The following is a 6,568-nucleotide window of genomic DNA, read 5'->3' on the forward strand; positions in this document are numbered from 1 at the left end:
TGTCAACTAGAATATCGGTTATCCCCGTTTGTTCTCCGATCCACACCGCTCTCTCCTGTCTCTTAGCGTTAGTCCTAAGATTTTCCGTTCCATTGCTCTTTGTGCGATCCTTAACTTGTTCTCGAGCTTCTTTGTTAACCTCCAACACACTAAACACAAATAATCCCAGATGGGAGTAAATGCCTCGTCACCTAGCGCATTCCCGAATGAGAGTTTAATATACTCCATTCATATGGAGTTTTAGTTAACTCCATCTCTCACAAGAGTTTTTATGGTGTTCAAATAAGAGTAAATATTACTTCATTTCTCTCGGGAGTTTTTACGGTGTTCCCATTGGAGGGAATATTACTTCATTTCCGGAAGGGGTTTTTAGGTATCCTAATTGGAGTGAATATTACTTCATTTCTTGAAGGAGTCTTTAAGTGTTAAAATTGCAGTGAATATTACTTCATTTCTGGAAAGTGTTCTTGAGGTGTTGCAAATGGAGTAAATACTAATCCATTTCTGAAGAGAGTTTCTTGAGATCCTGCTACATTATTTATACTTTTTTTTCCTTCAAGCAGCAGCTTTCGTGCCGTGGCTTTAGGACACTTATTAATGACTGGTGAAGTAGTGCAGATGCTATGTTTTGTGCCGGTGACAACCTCTACCGTAGCTTATTTTGTGTTCCACCTTCCTAGTTAGATTTTGAATTATTTATAAAACTTCACTGGAGACTAACATACAATTGAATTATAGTAAGAGCATTTATCTACCCATCTAGTAAACTGCCCTTTCACAGCTAGTCAACTCTGTTCAATAGCGTGAATCGAAACGCGAATTCAGCACAAATTAAACGACTGCATTTGCGCTTTCACGTACACGAGAGTATGTGACATTGACAAGATTCAAGTATGCACGATGATATTTCTTGATAACATTAGACCATTAACGAATGGAATACTTGACAGGAGTACATTCTCGCCTATGTATTTCTTGTTAGCATTTCAACGCACGTTATGATTTAATAAAGAAAATAAATTGTGATTTTCCGGATAGTGGTATAAAGTATATTTTATTATCTGTAGGCATTACAACATCCCACGGGAGACAAAACATAGAGGGAAACACAGCATTTGAAGAAAATTACGCGTAATAAGAGCATGTTGCTTGAAATAATACATATCAATTAACAATAATATAGAGTATATACCATACATCAGCAAGGCCAAGAGTCCAACATAACGCACATTCAATAAACAAACGCGCACCACAACACAATGCAGATGTACTGATGAAAGAAAGCGCGGACAACATTCAATGACAGAACGATGTGTAGCCAACAGTAACAATTTAATTGCTTGAGTGAACCGTATAAACTATCGCTCTCCTTAACTTAGGGGGGAACCACATTTAAAACAAGAAATGTAATCCACCTACAAAAAAATCAGCTTAAAATGGCAGCCGACCTACACACCTTTGCAAATGATTTTTACTCAATATGTGGCATTGTGAGAAGTCCGTAGATAATCCCGTATTTCAAAATTGGATGGAGCTGGAGTCTTCCTAAATCATTGACGACAGAAGTCAGCAAGTCAACACGCCCAAACGACACGTACAGAAAATTTGACTGCCTAACCGACGTGCAAGTTAACGATCGCGCCCATTGACCATACTAGAGCACTGCACGGGCTCGGGCTTACCCGAAAGCCCGGGCCCGGCCCGTGGGCCGGGCCGGGCCGGGTAGAGCAGTTTTTTCACGGGCTCGGGCCGGGCTCGGGCACGGCGTGTGCTTTTTGACCCGGGCCCGGGCCGGGCTCGAGCTTTCTGGTGGTGTGCATGTAACGTGCAGCGAGTTATTCTCGGGCGTCTCAACTCTAAAGAACATGTATTTTTCGGTGTCGGGCCGGGTTCGGGCCGGTTTCGAGCCGGGCTCGGGCTGGGCTCCGGCCTAAGGTAAAGGGGTGGCGGGCCGGGCCGGGCGGGTAACGTAGATTATTTCCGGGCCCGGGCCGGGCCCGGGTCTTGCCATAGAAGTTTTGATCGGGCTCGGGCGGGCTGCCCAACGTAAAAACGGGCCCGGGCCGGGCCTGGGCTGAAAAAATCGGCCCGTGCAGTGCTCTAGACCATACCACGTTTAGGGGGCCACAATGGTATCCTCCTCGCCGGAAGAGGGAGAACACGCAGGCAGCTAGCGACAATAGACACGCCGCGTTCCGGTGGGGTCAGTGTCCACAAAACCTGCCAAACGCGTGTCGGATTGACGAGAGGCGACGATATTTCCCGCCTCCCCAACTTACTTGCCATCCCCATGCTTTGCTTCGCCTTAGAATTAGTGACGCGTCTGTGCCTGCCTGCGCGCTGACCAATGTCAAAACCTCGCAAGCAAGCGTATGCAAGCGCTGCCGCAACAAAACTATCACACGGACACACATGAAAGGTTTCATCCGTAAGATTTCACGAAAAAGCAGCGACGTACAAACACAGTAAAAACACACGCGCTCACACACGCGCACATACTCAAGCAAAGAGCGCACGCGCCTTTTCCTCCCGCACACACACCCAAGCACAGACACGCTATTTTTTCGTCATAATATCGGCCCACTTTGTAGTATTCTAATGGTATTCTCAGCTTGAAGCGAGTTGCTAAAGAAAGCAATAGGGCCACATTAAAGGCACCTCCTTCGCTTCGTGTAACATGTAACGCGACGGCCGCAGCGTTCACGCTCACCTGGTTCATGCAGCATCGCCCGCCATTCTCGAACAATATTATTATTGCGCGCTGGGACCAAGGCGTCCATTAGAGCACAAGTAAACGCAACAACTCCGAATGCAAGTACCACTAGCTGTGTACATCGCGCACGAAAAATCGTTTCACCACGTTTCACCTGAGGTGACTGATGCGAGGTTGGCTCCGCTGGACGAGGCTCGTCGGGCGTGCATGAATGAAATTGCGGCTACCCGGCCTAGAGCAGGTGTCGATGGATGTTAGGCCTAAAATCGCGTCTTCATGCCGTTGTCCACGAGGCGGTCGGAATCTCCGTCGTGTGCGGCGTGCTGAGGAAGACATCGAGATGTCGTTGCTGCCTTGGTGACACCAAATGCTTGTAGAAACCGCCGCTGATTATCCAAAGTAGTATCCGTCAGTTGAAGTGCACGAAAGACGAAAAAATTGCAGAGCCGTAAAGGACCCGACTGTGCCTAGTATGCGACTGCCGCCATTAGCCTCAATTTTACACCATTTACATATGAGATTTCTCGTGAGGGAGAAAACTCCATTTTAAGACCGATTTTACTACATTTATGAATGTTGGGAATGAATTCACGTTTTTATATCGAATGTGTTCCCTCTGATGAAATAAGATTTGGCGCCGAGGAGTTTAAAAAGGTTGCGCTTCATATCTCTTACCTATGTCGGCTGTAAGTTGTGTTTACAGTGCACGGAGGAAATACATTTTCACTCCATTTCACGGCACGAGGTTTTCGCACTGATAAACGCCATTTTGTAAATGGAGTGATATCAGGTCATTCTGTTTTTTTACTCCATCATTTCAGGAAGGAGGTAAAATCATGGTTTTATGTTTCTTACTCCATGGTGATGGAGTAAATATATTGGGCGATGGAGTTTTAAAAGGTACTAAACCATAAAAAAACCCCATTCAGGCTTATTTGTGTTTACAGTGAAGTTTGTGCCCCATATGTCAGCACCGGTAGAATGCAATGATTGTACACTTTTCTTTTCAACGACAGTGGTAAGCTCCCAGTCAGGATTTAGTAATGTCTGCCGTATGCACTCCAACCCAATTTTATTCTCCTGTAAATTTCTTTCTCATGATCAGGGTCCCCTGTGAGTAATTGACCTAGATAAACGTACTCCTTCACAGACTCTCGAGGCTGACTGGCGATCCTGAATTCTTGTTCCCTTGACAGGCTATTGAACATTATTTTTGTCTTCTGCATATTCATCTTAAACCCAATTCTTACACTTTCTCGATTAAGTTCCTGAATCATTTGCTGTAATTCGTCTCCATTGTTGCTGAATAGGACAATGTCATCTGCAAACCGAAGGTTGCTGAGATATTCGCCGTTGATCCTCACTCATAAGCCTTCCCAGTCTAAGAGCTTGAATACTTCTTCTAAGCATGCAGTGAATAGCATTGGAGAGATTGTGTCCCCTGCCTGATCCCTGGTATTCCTGGTATTCCTGGTAGGAATAGCCTTCCCTAATTAATACAACTATCGCGTTAGAATGGCTGACTCACCCATGTGCGCTAAATGCAAGTGTGAAGAGACCATCCATCATCTCCTGTGACGCTGTTCTCGCTTCGATAAGCAACGCCAGGCTCTCCATTCTGTCTTGAATAGACTGGACGATAGGCCATTTACAGAAGCAAAGGTCTTGACTAAAGCCCCTCCATCCACGCGCCGCCGCCGCTTTTGGATGGAGGGGCTTTGGATGGAGGGATGGAGGGGCTTTAGTCTTGACAGCCTGGCCTCACAGCTCATCAGCCTAGAAAGCCACTCGAGCTCTTCTACACAATACCTGAGGGGGACAGTGCCAAACTTTAAACACGCTGCACCTGGCCACAGCCGGACTAGAGGGGCGGCACGCCTGCCGCCCCTCTAGTCCGGCCGTGATCTGGCTTAGTGCATGGGAAAGTGCGATCAAGACTCGTGGCTTCTCGCTCTTTCTTTTACTCCCCCATTACCTTGCACGTGTATGGAGCAAACTGGAGAAAGTCCGGTTAACGTCTTTTCCTTCCTCCCTTCTCTCTCTCTCTGCCCCTGAATTACATTAATTCCGGACGTTAAGATTCGCAATACACACAGATGGTCGCGCCGCGTAGTGGCCAGCGAGAGAAATATTTCAAAGAGTATCCGCACAATCAATGGCACAGTGTTACCGTGTTGCTCTCTATGCGCGGGCGCGTTTCTGTTTTATTAACAGTTTCTGCATACGCCATGGAAGAAAAAAATGTGTTGCGTGCCTCAGTGCACCAACCGAGCGGTGAAGGATGAGATAAGCCTTCATTTGTTTCCGCTGGACGCGTATCTTAAAAAGAAGTCGGCGGTGAAGCTCCGTATCGGCAAGCCTGTGACTCAACAAAAGAAAGTTTGTTGCGAACACTTCGTCGCCGAAGACTTCTTCTCGAGCAACATCGGTTAGCAGAATGCTAATCGTTGACGTTGTTCACGAAGGCATAAACATTGCACTTTTACGATGTGGTAGTTGTAGCTTACGTGAACGGCACGTTCAATGCGGCACGAAAAGACAAGCTAACAAGTTCGCGCCTATGCCTTACGACGTCCGAACGCTACCGCTACAGCTGAATATTTGTAAATAAGGCTGCCCAAACGCTGCCGCAACAGTTGATTATTTGTAGAGCCATTTAGGCAGCTGGTGTCTGGTTTTCGAGCGCAACTAGGTTCGGAGCTTCACGCCGATCGCTACCTCTGTGGCATATTTGCTTGAACTGACCTTTTTTGATTGTTTTCAACACAAGATCGGTGTACTTTTTCTGGCTTGAACCGAAAATGTGCACTCCAGCCATAGCGTTAGTTTTAGATACGCTTCGCGTCGCATACATCCTTCAGTAAGGTTAAGGGCGCCATTCGCCGTAAAATAACAAGCACGCACGCACTTCTCGTTATGCACGCTTCTAGTTATGCAGCGGCATTCCGCAGCCGATGAGAATAAACTCTGAAAAAATAACAATACACTCGGCGTGCGACGAGAAAGATGAGAAAAAGCCCGGCGTGCTACCACACGGACGCGCAGTCGCCTATTTTGATACTCTCTCGGTCCGCCATCATGGATCGCCTCGCGCGCCACCTGTAGTCCGTGTGCATTGCGAATACTGCAATAGCATATTAAGTGGGCCATATCCTCTTTTACATTACTTGTACAAACAATTTATTTCGTTGACCCGCACGTTATTAGTGCGAAGGGAGAACTGAATTGTGTACATATTTGCAGCACATTTTTGGAGAGTGAACCACCCACTCAGTACTATTCCGCAATCTTTACATTTTCACCTTCCCGTTCATTCACCGCGAAGGTTACTTCGATTGGTAGGTAAAACAAAGGGGGGGGGGGGGGGGGAGAAGGGGGGGTAGGAATGTAAAAAAAAAAGGGGGGAAGAAGAACAAAACGAAAGAAAGGAAGAAAAAGAGGCACTTCGAAACACTAGCTGGCCGCCAGTCCACTAAGGAGCTGTTACTACCGCCATCCTTTGAGGCCGTATAGTGGCCGCAGTAACACTCGTGGAATCGGTCTCTCACCACGGTGTCGCGATTTTTTTTTGGCGCTCCAGTGCGCGGATCGAAGCCGATATTACGATGAGACCGTTCCAGGCGGGGGCAATGCGTATGTCGGGCGCGACCAACTGGCGGCTCAAAGGAGGCTCCTCCTTCGATCGATGAAGGAGCTATTAACCTCCGATTGATCGGGCCTTCCATTGGTCGCCTCTTCGAGGATGCTGCTGTCCGCTGCACGTCCCCATTGGCCGATCCGTTTATACGGGGAGATTTCTCCGCGCTTTCTTTGGCCCCGTTCACTGGTCCGGTCATTCCGTTGGCCGCTCGTCCC

Source organism: Dermacentor silvarum, chromosome 2 (genome assembly GCF_013339745.2).
Source record: "Dermacentor silvarum isolate Dsil-2018 chromosome 2, BIME_Dsil_1.4, whole genome shotgun sequence".
Lineage (NCBI taxonomy): Eukaryota > Metazoa > Arthropoda > Arachnida > Ixodida > Ixodidae > Dermacentor > Dermacentor silvarum.